General features: G+C 40.0%; 1 pseudogene; it reads right to left on the reverse strand.

Annotated features, from left to right (window-relative positions):
• Positions 1-12,890: 12,890 nt before the first annotated feature.
• LOC137282568 (uncharacterized) lies at positions 12,891-13,884 on the reverse strand (annotated as a pseudogene).
• Positions 13,885-19,842: the final 5,958 nt, after the last annotated feature.

Here is a 19,842-nt window from a genome sequence, read left to right on the forward strand (position 1 = left end):
TCTGAGACTGTGAGTTTAAGTCCCAAATTGAACCCAACCCTGAGATTCAAAAGTACCAGGAAAAGTAATCAGCTGAAAAAGTGTGATCCCAAATAAATCGTCTCAGGAAAGCATCACAGTAAGTTCAAAGTTTTGTTGAAATGAGAGTATATTTTTATTAACCCTCAGGGTGAATAACTGAATGTAGTGATAAAATGTTTTTGGTTGAGACAAATATTTGTAGTGATGAACTGATGCCTTCTGATGTGAATGTGTATGTTACTGACAATTATTAATGCACTAATAATATGTGTGTATTTGACGCCTGTCATAGCTGTTGTTTGTATAGGTATAATTATTGTATGCATGATGTATGTTAGTGTCCTTGAATGTGTGTGTGTGTGTGTGTGTGTGTGTGTGTGTGTGTGTAGGTGTGTGTGTGTGTGTAGGTGTGTGTGTGTGTGTGTAGGTGTGTGTGTGTGTGTGTGTGTAGGTGGGTAGGTATTATTGTGTGTGTGTGTAGGTGGGTAGGTATTATTGTATATGTGTGTATGGGAAGGTCCCATACCATTTGAGAGAGACAGACGGTATCATTGTATGCCTCATTGTATGTGTTATTTAGGTATCATTGTTTGCATGCATGTAGGTATCATTCTATGTGTGCAGGTATCATGTTAGGTTTGTTTGTGTGTAGATATTATTTTGTGTTCGTAAATATGCATATATACATGTATATGCTCAGTATTGGAACAGATTTGTAGTATGTAGGCAGGTATTATTGTATGTATGTAGGTATTTTTGTTTGTATTTGGGTATCATTGTATGTAGGTATGTTTGCTTGTACATGTGTACCAATTGTTTGTATGTAGGGATTACGGTAAGTATTTAGGTATTATTGTATTTATGTAGGTATCATTGTATGTATTTGTGTCGGTATGCGTGTTTATGTGTATATCATTGTTTGTGTGTAGGAATCATTATATATATGTAGGTATTATTGTATGTATGTATGTTTGCTTGTACATGTGTACCAATTGTTTGCATGTAGAAACCATTGTAAGCATGTAGGGATTACGGTAAGTATTTAGGTATTATTGTATGTAGGTAGGTATCACTGTATGTATTTGTGTCGGTATGCGTGTTTATGTGTATATCATTGTTTGTGTGTAGGAATCATTGTATGTATGTAGGTATTATAGAAAGCAATACTTGTATTTGTGTAGGCATTGCTTGCATGTAACAACCATTGTAAACCAAAAGTAATGTGATAGGTTGAAAGACATGATCAAATGGTATTTGATTCCGAGAAACTGCTAGACTGTTCGCTGTGTATTGACACCTAGAAACATTGCAAACTATTGTTTTGTTGTGTCATCGGCAGTGGTGACGGCATTCAGATCATATTGTGACATAAATGTCTCAAATGAGCAGCTCCAGATGCTACCATGGGGACCAGCTAAAACGACCAGATGATGACTCACTGCTGTACCAGTACTCGATGTAAACGAGTGACAGTAAAACCGTTTGGTTTACTTTTGGGTTTACAATGTCGATAAACATCATGTGTTGGCCAATTTCCAGGTGTTATTGAGTATTTGAAGCAATGGAATATTTCATTTGAAACCTCCGGCTGACGCCGTCTGTTCCAAATGTATTCCTGTGCTTCAAATACTCAAGAACATCCGGAAATTGGCCAACACATGATGTTTATCTCCTAATTCTATGTTTAAAAGTATGATTGTATACATGTAGGTATTATTGTATGTATGTAGGTATCATTGTATATATTGTATGTATGTAGGTATTATTGTATGTATGAATGCATTATTGTATGTATGTAGGTATCATAGTATGTGTGTGTTATTGTGTGCATGTAGGTATTGTATGTATTTGGGTAGGTATACTTGTTTCTGTGTAGACATTGTATGTATGAACGGTTGTATATATGCTTGTAGGTATCATTGTATGTAGATTTTATTGTATTTATGTACTATTGTGTGTATTTAAGTATTATTGTATGTATGTATGTATGTATGTATGTATGTATGTAATTCGTTATCGTTGTATGTATGTAGGTATTATTTTATATAGGTAGGTATTGTACATACTTAGGTAGTATTGTATTTACTTATGTATTATTGTATGTGTGTAGGTATTATTTGTATGTATTTAGGTATTATTGTATGAATGTAGGTATTATTGTATGTATGTATGTTTGTACTTGTGTACCTATTGTTTGTATGTAGGAACCATTGTAAGCATGTAGGTATTAATGTAAGTATGTAGTTTACGGGTATAGAGGTAAGTGTTATTGTATGAATGTAGGTACCATTGTATGTACGTAGGTATACTTGTATTTGTGTATTCATTGTTTAGGGACTACTGCGTGTTTGTAGGTATCAATGTATGTATTTTGGTAACATTTTAGTAGGTGTAATTGTTATTGTGTTCATAGATGTATTTGTATGTGTGTGTAGGTATTATTTCTACGTATGCTCTAATGTATGTTTGTAGGTATAAAAGTATGTATGTTGGTGTATTTTTTATATATGCAATGGCCTCTGTATGTAGTTTTCTTTCTGTATAGCGACTTTGCGAAACTATTGAAATTCATATCACATTTATGTCTCGACATTTGTGAAATATCTATCGCATTTTTGTCCCGAAACTTGTGAAATTCCTGTCTCATTTATCTCCTTAAACACGTTACACTTTGTCGCACTTATCTCCCGAAACTCTTGAATTCCTGTCGCATTTATCTCCCGTATTTATCTCGCGAAACAGGTGAATTTTCTATGCGTTTCGCATGGTCAGACACTGATGGAAGTTAATATATTTGTTTCGTAGATTTGATGTTTAAGGACATCCTCAGTGGTGTCGTGCTTATTCCTTATGTTTTAAATAAATTACAGTTGTTTTGGGTGAAATTTTGGTTGTGTAATTATTAACATAAACCAGTGTTAGAGATTGCGGAGGAATTAGACAGACAAAAAAGCATGTGCACTATTTCTAGGGTGCCAGTGTGACAGTAAGTGCCACCGTACATGACAGGCCATCGCCATTTCATCTGTACAGCCCGTGTACATTTTCTCGACATGAAATGTATCAGTGTGTGTATGTACGTGTATCATTAGTACTCATTACTTGTTGGTATTTGAAGTATGACTGTATCACATATATGCATGGTATCAATATATGTATGTAGGGTCACAGTATTTTGTGCCAGTTTGTGATATCCATTGACTTACATCCTTACCCACTTGGCGGAAAAAAATGTCAAAACTAATAAATACTGTTGATAGTTTGTTCTTGTTCTCCATATAATTCCACTTACGGTGAACGTATCCAAAACTGATGATAACAAGAAGGTCATTTATACTCGATACCCGCATTACTGATATATTGTTTTCTTTTTTCTTTTCTTGTGCCGATCATCCATTGACTTACATCCTTACCCACTTGGCGGAAAAAAATGTCAAAACTAATAAATACTGTTGATAGTTTGTTCTTGTTCTCCATATAATTCCACTTACGGTGAACGTATCCAAAACTGATGATAACAAGAAGGTCATTTATACTCGATACCCGCATTACTGATATATTGTTTTCTTTTTTCTTTTCTTGTGCCGATCACAGGACAATATCGTAAGCTGTTTGAACATCGCCTTGACGACTGAATGTGTGTGAGTTCCGTGCTCGTACTATCGATATTCCATGCATTGCCACACTAGCGCATGAACGTAGCTAAAGAGGAACGCATAAACACTGCAAGTTTAATATGACATGAACACAGTAAGTCTACGTAAAGATTTGCACATTAGCAACGCAAGAGCGTCGTGGCTTGGCAGCTAAACGCACCCAGGCAAGTCCGACAACACAGTCTGTGGACTCGTATATAACATACGGGCGCCCTTACAGATTCCAGCGTTCATAGTCTGGTTTGATCGATATCAGGATGGTAGCACTGTGATGTTCCATTTTTTCAGAGGGAGTCACTTCCGCAAAGACGCGAGCTCACTCCATTGGCCATGACTACATTTCTGTCTGTTCATTGGGAAATCGAGGGGGTACCCATGATTGCGTATGGGGATATTTGGTATTTAGTTGTTGGTTACTTTAACCATATCCTCAAAACTTTAGCCAATCAGGGCGTTAAAAATAATGTAAACTAATGTAAAAATAATAAATGTCGAGTTTCACAAAATTAGGAAGTCGAAACCCGCTGACAACTGAACGGAAACAAAACTGGTCATCATGTCTGGAAAACAGTCATCATGCTCACTTTAACATATGCTCCAAATTTAATCATCAGCAAACCAGGAGTTGTAGAGAATGAAAACTAATCCTATGCTAGGGTTACACTGCGGCCACGACAGTCCCGTGTCGTCGTAGTGGGATGAGAGGCAGATGTGCGCATCTATGGTGTTCATCTCATCGAGGCCAGGGGAGCACAACCTTACGAGGGACTGATAAAACCCCCATGTATCATAATGCATTTATCTAGCCGAATGTTTTTACCAAATAAAAAAATAAAAATAATAATAATAGTAATACGCATCGAATCGACTTACTTTTATCTATGTGAGATGCCATGTTGACACCAGGTGATCGACTGACCGCAGTGCAGCGCACGTTACTAACGGCTTGGAGATGTTGGCGTTTCTTATTTCGCGTGGTCATCGAGGCGTGGCGGGATGACACGACTTTTTTTCTCCCTGCCCGCAGATCATGACGGGGGTACATGATATTTTATTAGTCACGTGAACCAATCAAAACGCGAATTCTTACGTGTAGGATCAAACACGCCTCCGAGGTTTTGCTGGCGCCTGTAAACCCGCGGAGGAGGGGAAAATAGCGAAGGCCGAAGGTAATAAAGGTAATTACCAAGTACCCGGGTTTTCATGTAGAAATCCCTAGGACTCCCTCGATCTAAGATGCACTCGAGGTTTTCATCATGTTTTAAGGAACCTACAAGATAAAGAGAAATCATCTCCAGAGATTTATAAATGAGGTTGGATAATGCCTGCTATTGCTTGGGAGGCCCTATTGTTATACCATGGGCACTAACGTGCTCCAAAGCTCACCGGCGTCCACGTTTCATCCGTAGAAAGTTTTGACAGGACACGCAACACGTGTCAAAACCTTGATCAAAATGTGATAAAGGAGGAAACGCATATCATCTGTTATAGACGGCGGGTCCAGCCGTGGTGCGCATTAGAGCAACCGGGACTCGGCAGATCGTTTGTCCCAACGGTACATAACGGATACCGTGACAGACCGTGAGAAAACTGAGCAGGACGTAACAGAACTTGACTTTGGAGGGGACAAAATGGCCCAAATCCCTCGGCGCCCTGTGCTTCGGGAAAACGGGCTGCCGTGGCCACCGGGAAGTGTAACCCAAGCATAAATGAAGGGAATGAAATGGGAAACAATAATTGTGCTTAATGATAAATGCATGTAACAGCGTGGTATTTTTAGAAAATTATAAGACAAGTACTGGTAACAACCTCAAGGTTAATTCTGTCCAAATCGGCACTCGTCGGAACTGAAAAATATAATCCTTTTAATACAGCGTGCAGAGCTGACACGGTTATGTATGTATGTATGTATGTATGTATGTATGTATGTATGTATGTATGTATGTATGTATGTATGTATGTATGTATGTATGTATGTATGTATGTATGTATGTATGTATGTATGTATGTATGTATGTATGTATGTATCTATCCTAATGTGTGTGTGTATATGCATACACGGAGAGGGTTCGAATGACACTGGCTCAGAAGTCAGTAGTAACAGGCTGACTACGCCTGGATAGAGGATAGATAGGATAATGAGTGTACATCGATTGTTACCCAACTTTACACGCGCGCGCACACACACAAACGCGCGCGCGCTCATATTTGTGCATGCTTTCATCAGGAGCGCCATGCGTGATCCTCTCGCAATGATGTGAAGAAGGTTTGCAAGCAGTTTCTTTCTTTACTTTAGTACATATTGTTACACAATGTGCTCTTATGTGATGATGTCGCACAGACACAGCGTGTCATGGCTCCCACTCGCGGGTACTAATATATCTCGCTCGATTTGCATACAAATCGGCTACACGAACCAGGGCTGAGATGTTTAGAGGTCGCCTGTCCTCACAGACCATTCGAAATCGGTTGCGGGCTGCCAGTCTCCATTCTCAACTTCCATATCGTGGGTGCAATATTGACACCGTTTCATCAACGTCAGCGTCTGCTGTGGGCCCAGCGTCACCTCCGATGGACCCAGAGAGACTGGAATCGAGTCGTCTTCAGCAATGAATCCAGGTTTACCCTCAGATACGCGGATAGCAGGCATAGAGTCTGGAGACGACGTATTGAACGGTATGCCCAATGCTGTGTACAGGGAGTCGACATATTCGGGGGCGGAAGTTGCATGGTGTGGGGTGCTTTCTGTGGGAACAACCGTTCCCGACTTCTGGTCATCCGTGGAAACCTCACAGCTGCTGCTTACCGCGACCAGGTGCTCACCATGAACTCGTTCATTTCATGGCGGCTCATGGCCCAGGTCTACAGTTCCAGCATGATAATACTTGGCCGCATACCGCCATGTTGACACGAAATTTCCTTCAAAACGCTGGAATCAACGTCAACGTCCCCTGACCTTAATCGAATAGAGCATGTTTAGGGTGCACTTGGGAGAAGGCTTCGTGGTCTACGGAACCAACCTCAGAATTAGCAGGAACTTGGCGCTGCCTTGCAAGAGCAATGGCGCAGAATCCCCAACCACGTGTTCACAAGCATCAGGCAGTCGATGAGGAGACGGTGTTTGGCAGAGGTGAATGCGCGGAGCGGCCAGACACAATACTGAACTGAGAAATTTCGAATTTTTATTCTTGTGACTTAACATTCTGTATACCCATGTTTTGAAACGGCGATGTAGCCTAGCTAAGGGAACTGATTGTGGCACTGTCAGTGTATCGAGTACATCACATAGATCTCAGCAGTGAAATAATAACAATTTAACCATCCTACTATCTCTTCTTCTTTGATAGTGCCCCGAAGAAAGAATATGAAGTTTCTTTTTTGACTCAGTATATATACATGTATGTTGTAGATTATCCCTTGTTACGGGCACGAATGTAATATTCTGGCGCCCGTTTCACAATACTCTCGTAAGCCTAAGATCTAAGTTTTCTCGTAGCCATTACACTTCCTATACTGTAACACAAGAGCTACGGATGCTACTAGAAAAGTTTGTAAAACGGGGTCCTATTTATTACCGAAGTCGTTTCATTGGGAAAATAATCCCAAATCTGCTTTCAAGCATGGGCTGGCTTCCTGCCATCGCCGCATGTAGAACGCAACGTCACGGAAGAACAGTGACGTGACGTCATTGCATTGCTCATGACGTCACATTACCATGACAAAGTGATAGTTTGCCCTAGCCCCCTGTGTTCCGGTGTTCAAAACAACCTTATCTCTAAGGTCAACCATATCTCTAAGATTTCAACCTTAGATCTTTACTAAGGTAAGCCTTCCGTTGCACGAAACAACCTCAGCTACGGTTAACCTTAAGTTACGGTTGATAACCCCATGGATGCCGAGGTATTTTTTTGCAGGCGCACATTTTCGTAACGTTTGAAAAGTGAACGTTGTGCGAGATTTGCACTCGCGTGGTCTTGGATCTGCGTATGGCTATACAACTGCACAGAAATGTAGAATATTTTATTTCCTATCCGTTGGTATAAATATAGCTACGACTACCTCAGGGGTTTGAGAAATAGACACTGCTAAATGTTGTCCAAATCTTTTGTGTGCGTTCAAAAACAGTACATTTCTCCTTTTTTTCATCGTGCACCAGTAAAAGCACTCCGCTACGATTTTTTTAATTTGTCATCTTTAGGGAAAGTGTGAGCGAAAAAAATACAGCTTGATATCTGAACGACATAAGCTAGCGTATGAAATGGATGTATGTGCTAATGCATAACGTCACACTCACTAAATCAAAAATGACCTGCAATAAATGTCAAAAATCAATTTTCTTCTACGACGTCAAACGTCGACAGAGAGGTCGTACACGTATAAAGATAAGGGGGCATAACTCCGCTATGCTTTCCATTTAGGTCAATGTAACTCAGATCACATGGAGAGAATTGTATATTTTCGTTATGTTTACAGTGAACTAACTTATTCCAATACAAAGTTCCCAGTGTGAGGGGATACCTTTTGGTAGTTTCACAATTTTTAAGAAAAAATGTCAATGTAGTACATGAGAAAGCCGGTAATAGTGATTTCGATGGCCCTGTCCGATACATAATTTACACAATTCCCATATTCTCCTGTTTGTGTAGATGTATTTTGATTAATTTTGCATCATTACTAACGGAGTAACAGCCACATTTTCAAATGTAATGAAATAACTGAAAATAATGCGACATTTAGCTGACGTCATGGCATGTTTTGTACATTTTGTGACGACGGAAAAAGACATGACTGGTTTGCTGACTACTATATATCCAACCTAATTTCCACTCAATGTGTAAAAAAATCAACAATTACACGGTTTTACTACGTATCTTATCGTGAGCAACACGCGCACCTGTCTGGCATCAGTTTAGCGTAAATGAAAATTTCACAACATCTGAATATTCATTGAATATTCATGTAGGAAATAGACTTTTCTTCTTATGATTATATAATTATTTCACTTCATTAGTATGCAATAAAAGGTACAAAGAGGTAGCTTTTTCACAATTTTTCAGTACAGAAGTATTAGAAAATCTACGTAAGGTTTGTCCAGATTAAGACATGACTTGGTTTATATATTTTTAATAATTTTCGTATAAATATTGTTTGAGTTAGATATTCTGCCATCATATATGGTTTAATCGAATTTGAATTGACTTTGTTATCTAAAAAAAAATGATAATGAATCATAAAGCGTTTTTGACAAACTCGCACCTGGTCAATCAATATTCATAATTGTTTGTCTATAAAGACGACACAAACCAATGCAATGAACAAGACAGTTCCTTTAAATATGTGTACCTCTACATTTCTTAAAATATACAAATCATTTTCATTAAGATTATCAGTTTTACTTATAGTTGGAATTGAATTGCTGTTTACTAACATGTTCGTATGAAACTGCAACATTTATCCCAACGTATTGAATACTGTACATCAAAATTAACTAAGGCACATGTTGCAGTAATGGCTACGTGTGATCTTCCAAAACTTGTGTAGAGGTTTAAACGCGGTATAATACACTACTGAGTCAATTTCCCATGTAAATATTATTCAACAATCAAAAGCTTTCAAAGAATAAAAACGCATACCTTATATCCAAATATGATATGGTGTTGATCATGGATATGTGTTGATACTGAAATCAGTTTCATGAAAAAATATCTGAACGATACGCAAAATATACATCACAATACTAAAAGTGCAATCGGAATGTTATGGGCATTGTGTTTACTCTTGTTCAACCGACCTTCACCTCAAAGAAATTGCCTACAATGTTGACGTGTGACATCACTACCGATGACCGATTTCTTTCAAAATGGCGACTTCGCTGACAAGGGTAAACAGGATGTTATGAGGACTTTTTCCTTTATTCAGGAATCTTTTGTTCAGAAATGTGAGACGTAAGTAAACAGAATTATTCTGACAATCTGTGTATTGTTATATGTTTTTATCGTTTACAGTGTAAAGGACGGGAGAAGCCTGAAATGCCGACATGTACCGTTGTCGTTCTGCGTGGTTTTGCGTCAGTCATGGCGTCACACCGCACTAAACGTTTGACAGTTTCTTATGAATTATCAAATGATTGCATTGTATCTATTTTTCATTTGCTCTGTCTTGCTACGATATTCTTCCCCTGAATATTCTAAGCGTATTGAGCTATTGTAAGCAATGATTAGACGGCTGGATGCTAGAAGGTTTCCGAAAATGCTACGCAGTGTAACATCAGAAATGTTGGGGTTTAGATCTACAATTCAAACAAGCGCTGTCTTTCAAATACAGAGTTCGTTTTCATACCAAGTATATTTCGTTTCGTTTTATCTAGACAGTTGGAATTGGTGTCAAAGACCATTTGTAATTTGATTCTAAGATGTTTGGGGAATTCAATGATGCATTTGTCGCAGCTGACTATGAAATATGAAGTAATAGGCGTCTCAATACCGGTCTTCTCGAAACGTGATTTTGTAAACACTATCCAATATGGTGGAAAGCGCACTTCGGCGTTCGTGTAAGTGAATTTTCGAAAACATCCCAACCGATTCTGGGTTCATCGGCGCCGTTTCAGAATTATCATTACTGGATACATGAAAACTTGATATCAGTGATCTTTAATATGCTATTTTTGAAATTCAGTACTTCCAGTAATCTTCACATTTCAAAACATACAGCAAATAACGCTCTGAATCGCGATTTTGTATAGTGTGAAAAATGGCGACATTCACGACGAAGCCTATTTTGAAAGACAATTTTAGGCACTTTAACTTGGTCTGAGATAATAGTGGGTGGTATCAGGAAACGGGGAATTTTCCGCAGAATTCAAAGCTGTGGTACATTCCACATCCGGTGGAAGACAACAGATTTCCCACTTCCCTGTGATGTGTATCAGAAAGGCGTGATTAATATTGTTCACACTCTGTATAGTTTCATGTCCAGACACTTGCATGATATGTAAAAACAATATGACACAATCGCGAGTGTGTTAATTTCTTTATTATCCATTTGTATCTGACGCTTTGTTTCTAAACAACAAAGTCCACGTAAAATGAAATCAGCTGTTGTCGCTTGACGTAAAGCTCAAGGTCGCGTAAGAATACAATGATACGTCACTATGGACCTAAACCCCCTGTATAATGGTACTAAGTAAAGAGCACGACATATTGACTAGCTACTCTTGCATGAAGACACAAAACACAAACACGTTTTGAATTGAAATTTAATATTTATCAACTTAAGTAACTGATAGAATTGTATAACTGGAAACATTGTTAATTAGAAAGTTACTCGTTGTCAGAAGAGTCACTGAGAGGAGAGCGAGCAACACGGCGACGTCTTGTAACTGGCTCGGTCTCACTGCCATAGAAGGCTTGCCAATATTGATGTGGAATGTACACCCGTATATTGGACCTCCGAAGATAGTGTGAACAACATCACTAGACAAGGCTTTGCTTGTGTTTGTGTACGACATGCATTGGGATGTGGATTTAGTTTGCACAACTTCAGATGACGGAACGACTGAAGACACGCGAAGCGAGCATGGAAGCATGGCAGGTTGATTTCCGGTTGAAGACAACAGATTTCCCACTTTCCTGTGTTGTGCATCAGATAGGCGTGACAATTTTAGGCACTTCAGCTTGGTCTGAGATAACAGTGGGTGGTATCAGGAAACGGGGAATTATCCGCAGAATGCAAAGCTGTCGTACATTCCACATCCGGTCGAAGACAACAGATTTCCCTCTTCCCTGTCATGTGTATCAGAAAGGCGTGAATAATATTGTTCACACTCTGTACATTTTTATGTCCAGACACTTGCATGATATGCGTTGGAGCTATGTTAGATTATCCTGCAACTTCTGAATCAAATGTTTGCGAGCACTGGTTAGTTAGCCGTTTGTCGCCAGTGATGTGTGCTCCACTTGTCATCCTTTTCATTAACGAGCCGAGTTTATTTTACCTATGGGCTGTCGCTTAAACCATAGGACCAGGAAACGGTTGTGCGGCTGTGGCAAGATAATAAGGTGTGTCGGAATTGCAGTGATCTGATGGTCTAAGAGATTTGTACAGTTTGTACATGGCAACCGGACATCTGCTTAGATTTTCGTCATTGGCCCACGCCCGAGGAGGAAGGACTCGCGCATTTCTTGAATCGGCCCCAGTGCGTGTCTTCGTTTGCCTCTCGGACATCTCAACATATTCCCTGCCATCAGTGTCGGTCTTAAGTGAAACGTCACCCCAGCATAAATTGCGGTGAAGTGTACAAGACCGCATCCCGAAGTAGACTGTGTTTTGCAACCACAAAGTGTTTATTATGGATTCGGGATTGTCACCACACAACAGCCCAGAATTCCACAATTTGTTTACTTCGTCATCTGTCAAGGCCTCAGATTTATTTGGTAAGTTACCCAAACTATCTCTCTTTAACTGTCTTTGTTTTGACATGAGTACCGTTTTTATTGTGGCAAGAATCACATTGGGCTGAAACACTCTCACCAAAGTTTATTTTCATTTATCGCCGTTGTAGCATACGTTCAACCGTTGTAAAACAGTGGACGAGAGGTTCAGAAAAACTACAAAAAAGAAACGAAATACCTTTTGAGTAAACAATACAACTGAACCTAATGAAATGTACATGTATTCAAATCATTAATTTCAAAATAAGCAAATAAGCAATTACGTTTAATAAGTTTTCTGGTATCTCGTTTGGACATAGAAGTAAGAAAAATTGAAGACGTTACTCACATCTGTGTTCTGCCATGACTCGGTGTGTTTCGCTCGCAACATGGAGGCCTTCTGACTGCCTGAGCCCATGTGCTTCTGATCATGTGATCAGATTGCCAGGATGTAAATTGTTACAAATATGAAAAAGTTTAGTCAGCAACCTGGATTCGAACCTATAACCTGCGTGTTTCTTAATGGTTAGTGTAATAATTCAGTGAACAATCCTTTACACCACAGGCAGTTGCACAGATGTGTTGACAATTTTAAATATTAAAATAAACCTTTACTTCTTTACTTAAATCAAGTTGAGTGTTCAGTGTTCTGCACGTACACACTCGGCCTCTTAAACATTCCTGTTTAACAAAAACTTCTAACGTGCAGAATTAACACAATATACCACAGCAAAACGTCTGGTATCAGACTAATGTGTGATAAACATTGTTCACTACATGTCACTTATTCACATGACGATAGAAGCAGCACAAGTTTGTGCACTGGTCTCCGTAGTTCACCTTTTAGTGTTCTCAATACCACGCTTCTCACATGTCCACGTTTGTCTCAGTTGCGATCACTCGACCCATAGGCCACTGCAGTCTTGGTGTGTTTTGGTCCGTGATCAGAACAATATCACCTACTTGCATGCTGCCTTTCGACTCATTCCATTTTTGACGCACTTGTAAGTTCAATAGATATTCTCTCCGCCACTGTGACCAGAACACATTCGCAAGATACTGGATCCTACGCCATCTCCGTCGCATGTAGACATCGTTGCGCTGAAAATGTCCTGGGGGTGGAATATACACATTTGACTTCATCATCAACAGATGATTAGGTGATAAAGGATTCAGATCATCAGGACTGTCAGATATAGTGGTGAGGGGTCGGGAGTTTATAATAGCTTCAACTTCGCACAGTAGTGTTCGATATGATTCATCATTCAAACGTTCACCAAATTCTCTGAGAAGAGGAGAAAGTACTTGTCGGACTGACCTGATAAGCCGCTCCCATACGCCACCCATGTGACTTGCTGATGGAGGATTGAATTTCCATTCAATATTACTTTTCAGCAGGTAAGACTGAATACGTTCCTGACTCATTTCTGCTACTGTCTGTTTTAGTTCTTTAGCGGCACTGGTGAAGTTAGTACCATTGTCACACCAAATTACTTGGATAGGTCCTCTTCGAGCTATGAATCGACGTAAAGCATGAAGAAACGAGTCTGTATCAAGAGAATTTGCTGTCTCAATGTGGACTCCTCTGCTCACAAGACATGTAAACAATGCACCATAACGTTTGACATATTTCCGCCCCTCTTTGATAACGTGAGGGCCAAAGAAATCTACCCCTGTGTAGGTGAATGGTGGAGTAGGTTTGACTCGACTGGACGGCAAGTCGGCCATCTTCTGTTCACATGCTGGTACTCTCATTTTTCGACATGTAACACAGCGAGACAAAATGGTACGAACAGCAGAATTAGCTTTAATGACCCAATACTTCTCTCTCAGTGCTGATAAGACGTGATTCCGTCCTGCATGCCCAAGTCTCAGGTGTACGTCAGTGATTATCAGTGACGTGACGGCACTTCTATATGGTAATAAAACTGGGTATTTCATCTCCTCTGGAATATCTGCTCTGCTAAGTCGACCACCGACTCTGAGTAGTCCATTGTCTGAGAAGGGGTCGAGTCTATACACTGAGCTACTCTTGAGTACTCGGCCTCGTTTGCTACTCGAGTCTATTTCCTTGTCGAAATGCTGCAACTGAATGAACTTGAGAATAGCATTCTCTGCTCTATCTAGTTCCTGTACTGTGAAAGGTTGATTGAATCTTCTACAAGAAGACCTGTTACCTTGCCTTGTCTGTCTTCGACTTTGAAGAATGTCAAATAGTCTGTGATATATCACTACTGCTCGCTTCAACAGATACCAGCTAGAGTAATGATTCATCAGTTGACACATGGTATCCTGGGAATCCTTTGATAGTGTTTCTGTCAGAGCGGCTACTTCTTCAAAAGTACCATCTATCATAACAGCTGGCTGTTGTAAGGACCACTCTGACTCAGGTTTCATAAGAAACGTGGGACCATTGAGCCAGTCATGGCACTCAATCAGTTTTGAAGGAGTCACGCCTCGAGATGCAATATCTGCAGGGTTTGTTTTAGAATCAATGTACTTCCACTGATCAGGCTCCGAAAAATCTCTGATGACTTTCACACGGTTGGCAACAAAGATTGGGAACCTTTTCTGTTCACTGTTAATATAATGTAGAACAGTTGTTGAGTCAGTGTAGTAAGTTACACTGTCAGGTTTGGTGTCAAGCTGGAGTTGACCAATGTGCACTGCTACAGTGGCAGCTGTTAATTCTAAGCGAGGAATGGAGACTGTTTTAACTGGTGCAAGTCTGGATTTTCCCATAAGAAACGCTGTATGAATGTTGTCTTTATCATCACAAAGGCGCAGATATGCTACACATCCATACCCGATGGTACTTGCATCCGAAAACACATGAAGCTGTGTGGACACGACATTTCCAAACACAGCCGGTTTCAGACATCTTTCCATCCTCAATACGTTCAGGCACTGTAGCTCTCCTAGCCATTCCTTCCAGATGAGTTTCTGTTCTGCTGGTATTTCATCATCCCATCCAAGCTGCTTGTTTGTACATAGATCTTGTAAAACTTTCTTAGCTGGCAGCATGACAGGAGCCACAATACCTAAAGGGTCATATAATGAAGACATTGTTGAAAGTAGTCCTCTCCGAGTAAACGGTTTTTCTTTCAAGTCAACTGTGAACCCGAACATATCTGTACTGATATGCCACTGCATTCCAAGCGCTCTTTCGATGAGCAAATCGTAATTCAAGTCATGAGTTTGAACATGTTTTGAGCGATGCTCTGATGGAATCAAATTGAGAACATCTCTGTTATTAGATGTGAACTTGGTCAGCTGAAATCCACCTTCTTCACATGCAGATCTCAACTTGTCTACTAATTTTACTGCAGTTTCCTCAGTGCTGACTGATTTGAGGCAATCATCAACATAGAAATTGTTCCGAATAGTGTCAGCAACAGGGAGTCCATAAACCTTTTCTGCTCTGTCAGCTACAGCCCTCAAAACAAAGTTAGAAATACTAGGTGAGGACACTGCTCCAAAGATATGAACTGTCATGCTGTATTCTTGTAAGTCTGCACTTAAATCACCATTAGGCCACCACAAAAACCTCAGGAGATCATGCTGGTGAGGCGGAACCTTTACTTGGTAGAACATGGCTTCGATATCAGCCATGAATGCTATACGCTCTGTTCTAAATCTGGTCAGCACTCCAATCAATGAATTGGTGAGATCTGGTCCTTGCAGGAGCATATCATTTAGTGATGTTCCATCATACTTGGCACTACAGTCAAATACTACACGTATCTTCGTCGGCTTCTTTGGATGGTAAATGCCATGATGGGGTAGATACCTCACCTTTCCTGACTCTACTGTCAATTTATCGTTGGGTATCTTATAGGCATAGCCTTTCAAGATAAGATTTTCCATAAATGCTGTGTAGTCCCGACGATATTGCTCATTCTGAACCATTTTCTTCTTCTGCCACTTTGCTCTCCTTTCAGCTTGTTCTCTGTTATTGGCGAAAGTTGCTTTTGGATCTTTAAGGGGCAATGGTAGCTCATAATGGCCATCGACTTGCTTCATGTTGGTCTTTGCAGTCTCAATGAACTTCTGATCCTCTCTTGAGTAACCTTGTTCACCAGGTACTGTTCCAATGTCACGCTCACTAAAGTCCATTTCAAACATCTTCAGAATGGCATCTCGAGTCGGGTATTCCTGGACTGCATGTATTTCTTGGAAAATTGCACGATTGCAGGTAAGGGAGTTGTCAGAAGGGTTGTATTTAATATGAAGTGGTCCACTGACTGTCCATCCGTGTTTATATCGTACAGCAAAGGGACCATTACCTTGTGATGGAATGACTTCCTGTGGCTGCATGGCAAGAGGGCAGTTGCTTCCAATTAGCAATCCAATATCAAGATCAGGCTGGTACTGTGGTAGCTTGTTTGCCATATCACTAAGATGAGGAAATGTCAACAAAACATCAGGATTAGGTATCTGACTGTGACCAACTGGTATCTCTTCCTTAGTAAATGTCCGTGGTAACAAGATTGCATTTTCCTCAGTTATATCTGATATGATGAGATCCTCCACTGCTGAGGTTCTTACCTCACTAACGCCATGCATTGTTCGAAGCTTTAACATTGATTTGGTAGATTTTGCTCCAAGTTCATGTTTCAGATCTTCTGTGATGAAACAACCAGTACTTCCATTGTCCAACAACGCATATGTCTTTACTGATTTCTCGTTACCTTTCTGTTGTACAATAACAGGGATGATAGGTTGCAGCACTGTATCCACTATGTCTGATTTTGTATAATTGCAAGATGTGTTGACAGAATCAGCAATACCATGTCCACCTGCCTTTGGCATGTCGCTACCTGTGTCTGTTAATCCCTCTTGTCTAGTCCGTACAGGATGAAAGTCATCATCGTGTAAAGCTGTTGGATGGCACTTCCCGCACCGTTTACAGGTCCGTTTCTTCATACAACCTTTAACAGCATGGTTGTAACCATAGCAACCATAACACATTTTATTGTCCCTAAGATAAGCTCGCTTATCTATTAATGACTTTCGTGCAAATTGTTTGCAGTCATCCATATCATGTTGTTCTTTGCAGAAGTAACAGGCAAGCCTTTTGCCTTTATTGTGACGTTCTAACGGATCCAGGTAGTTGCTGCTTGTCACAATACTGTTTGACTTTAGTTTATGAACAATCTGTTTGTTTCTTGTGGAACCTTTGTCTTGCCTTCGTAATTGGACTTCATTTTTAGACATTGCATCCTTACTGTAAACCGGTTCGTTGGCAGACTTTGAGGCAAACTCAATGAACTGTACAAGATCCTCAAAGGCAATAACCTTATACCTTTGAAGCCGAGCTTTAGTGACATGATCTCGCCATTTATTCTGCAGATATATAGGCAGCTTCAGAACAACAGCTTGCATGTTTGGAGCATGATTCAGCACATTCATGTGGGACATACTCTTCATTGCATGGAGGCATTTGATGAGGAAGTAGGAAAACTGCTTCAGGCCATGTGAGTCGTCGTATCTGATTTCTGGCCATGCAAGAACTTTGTTGACATAAGCTGTTGATACTGTGTCAGGATTTCCATATTCTGTGATCAACAGATCTCTGGCCTTTTGATAACCATCAGCGGAATTCATGTACAGACAACCTGCTATCAAATCTTTGGGTTCTCCTTCAAGCTGTTGATCAAGATAATACAACCTATCTGTATTATTGGTAGTATGGGGAACAACGCGTGCATCAAATGACATCATGAACGTACTAAATGCCATAGGATCACCTTTAAATGTTGGTACCTTTGGTTGTGGCAGAAGCATCGATGTGGCCATCTGCCTATGCGTTTGAAGAATTAGTTCATGCTGTCTTTGCATAGATGAAGATGGAGTATGAGCAGACATCGTGGCATCCTCAGGTGTGACTAAGTATGAAGGCTTAAAGTCCTTAGCATTATGATTCATCTGACGAGCCAAAACATCAGCTTGGTTAATACCATCCTCACCTAGAATATTGACTTGTGGTCTACCATTACCTGGATTATCACGTACGGAATGATGAATATCAGAGATAGTAGCATTACGAGCCATATCAACCTCAACGCCAAAGCCACCTGACACCTCATGTACACGTGGTTTAACATCAGATTCATCTGAAAATCCAAGGACATTGGGCTTTACATTAAATTCATCTAGAATTCTAGGGACATTGGGTTTAACATCAGAAATTGACTCAGGGATGTATATGTGCCTCAGGGGGGCTACATCTTCCACATCAGCATATGCCCTTTCTGGCTCGCATTTTGGCAATTTCAATGTCAAGTGTAAGTTCCTGGATTTTCTTAGATTGTTCTAGTAAAGATTTCTCAGCATACAGTTCTGCTAACCTTGCTCGTTCCTTTGCATAGGCAGATCTAGTTGAACGCATGGAGTTCCGAGATGACTGCGAGTTCCTACGAGAAACATTATCTGTGATGTCCAGTTGATTCTCCACCCGTTTCATCCATTGTTCTACCTCATTTCGGAAATGCAATATTGAAATTTCCTTTTCTTCATGTCTCTTATTCTCAACATCTCTTGTCTGCTGTGAAACAATCTCATCGTAATATGAAGTGAAACTTTTTTCATACTGTTGGCACAATTCAGTAAAGTCAACGTAGCTAAATTTCACTAAATGTAAACTTTCACTAGTATTACTTAACATTAACCTATAAAGTTCATTTCTCTTCCTTGTGATAGCTCCAAGAATACCTGATTGTCTATTCTTTAACATTCGAAGTCGTTCGGCTTGTCCCTTTTCAGTTTGTGTCCTAGTACGAACTGACCTTGTATTTTCAGCATCAACACCTGACCCCAGCTGCTGTTCACTATCAGGAAACTGCTGGCCCTGTGTTGTATCAGATGTGCTACTCGTCTCTGTTGCTTCATCGTTCCCTTCTGTTACAGGCTGTTGATCCGTTTCTGTTACAGGCTGTTGATCCGTTTCTGTTACAGGCTGTTGATCCGTTTCTGTAACAGGCTGGTCATCTGTTCCTGCAACACTACACTCAGCCAAGTATCTGGATAAAGAATCCTGAGAAGCCATATTACATTCAGCACATAATATAGTCAACAATGTTCCAAGTTTGCTTTCTGTTTCCGGTTTAAACACACGCAACTATGTAGTATTGAGAGCCTCCAGTAGTCTTCATTTGTATGAAGATTTTTTCTGAACTAATGTTGTGGCAAGAATCACATTGGGCTGAAACACTCTCACCAAAGTTTATTTTCATTTATCGCCGTTGTAGCATACGTTCAACCGCTGTAAAACAGTGGACGAGAGGTTCAGAAAAACTACAAAAAAGAAACGAAATACCTTTTGAGTAAACAATACAACTGAACCTAATGAAATGTACATGTATTCAAATCATTAATTTCAAAATAAGCAAATAAGCAATTACGTTTAATAAGTTTTCTGGTATCTCGTTTGGACATAGAAGTAAGAAAAATTGAAGACGTTACTCACATCTGTGTTCTGCCATGACTCGGTGTGTTTCGCTCGCAACATGGAGGCCTTCTGACTGCCTGAGCCCATGTGCTTCTGATCATGTGATCAGATTGCCAGGATGTAAATTGTTACAAATATGAAAAAGTTTAGTCAGCAACCTGGATTCGAACCTATAACCTGCGTGTTTCTAAACGGTTAGTGTAATAATTCAGTGAACAATCCTTTACACCACAGGCAGTTGCACAGATGTGTTGACAATTTTAAATATTAAAATAAACCTTTACTT

Source organism: Haliotis asinina, chromosome 4, assembly GCF_037392515.1.
Source record: "Haliotis asinina isolate JCU_RB_2024 chromosome 4, JCU_Hal_asi_v2, whole genome shotgun sequence".
Lineage (NCBI taxonomy): Eukaryota > Metazoa > Mollusca > Gastropoda > Lepetellida > Haliotidae > Haliotis > Haliotis asinina.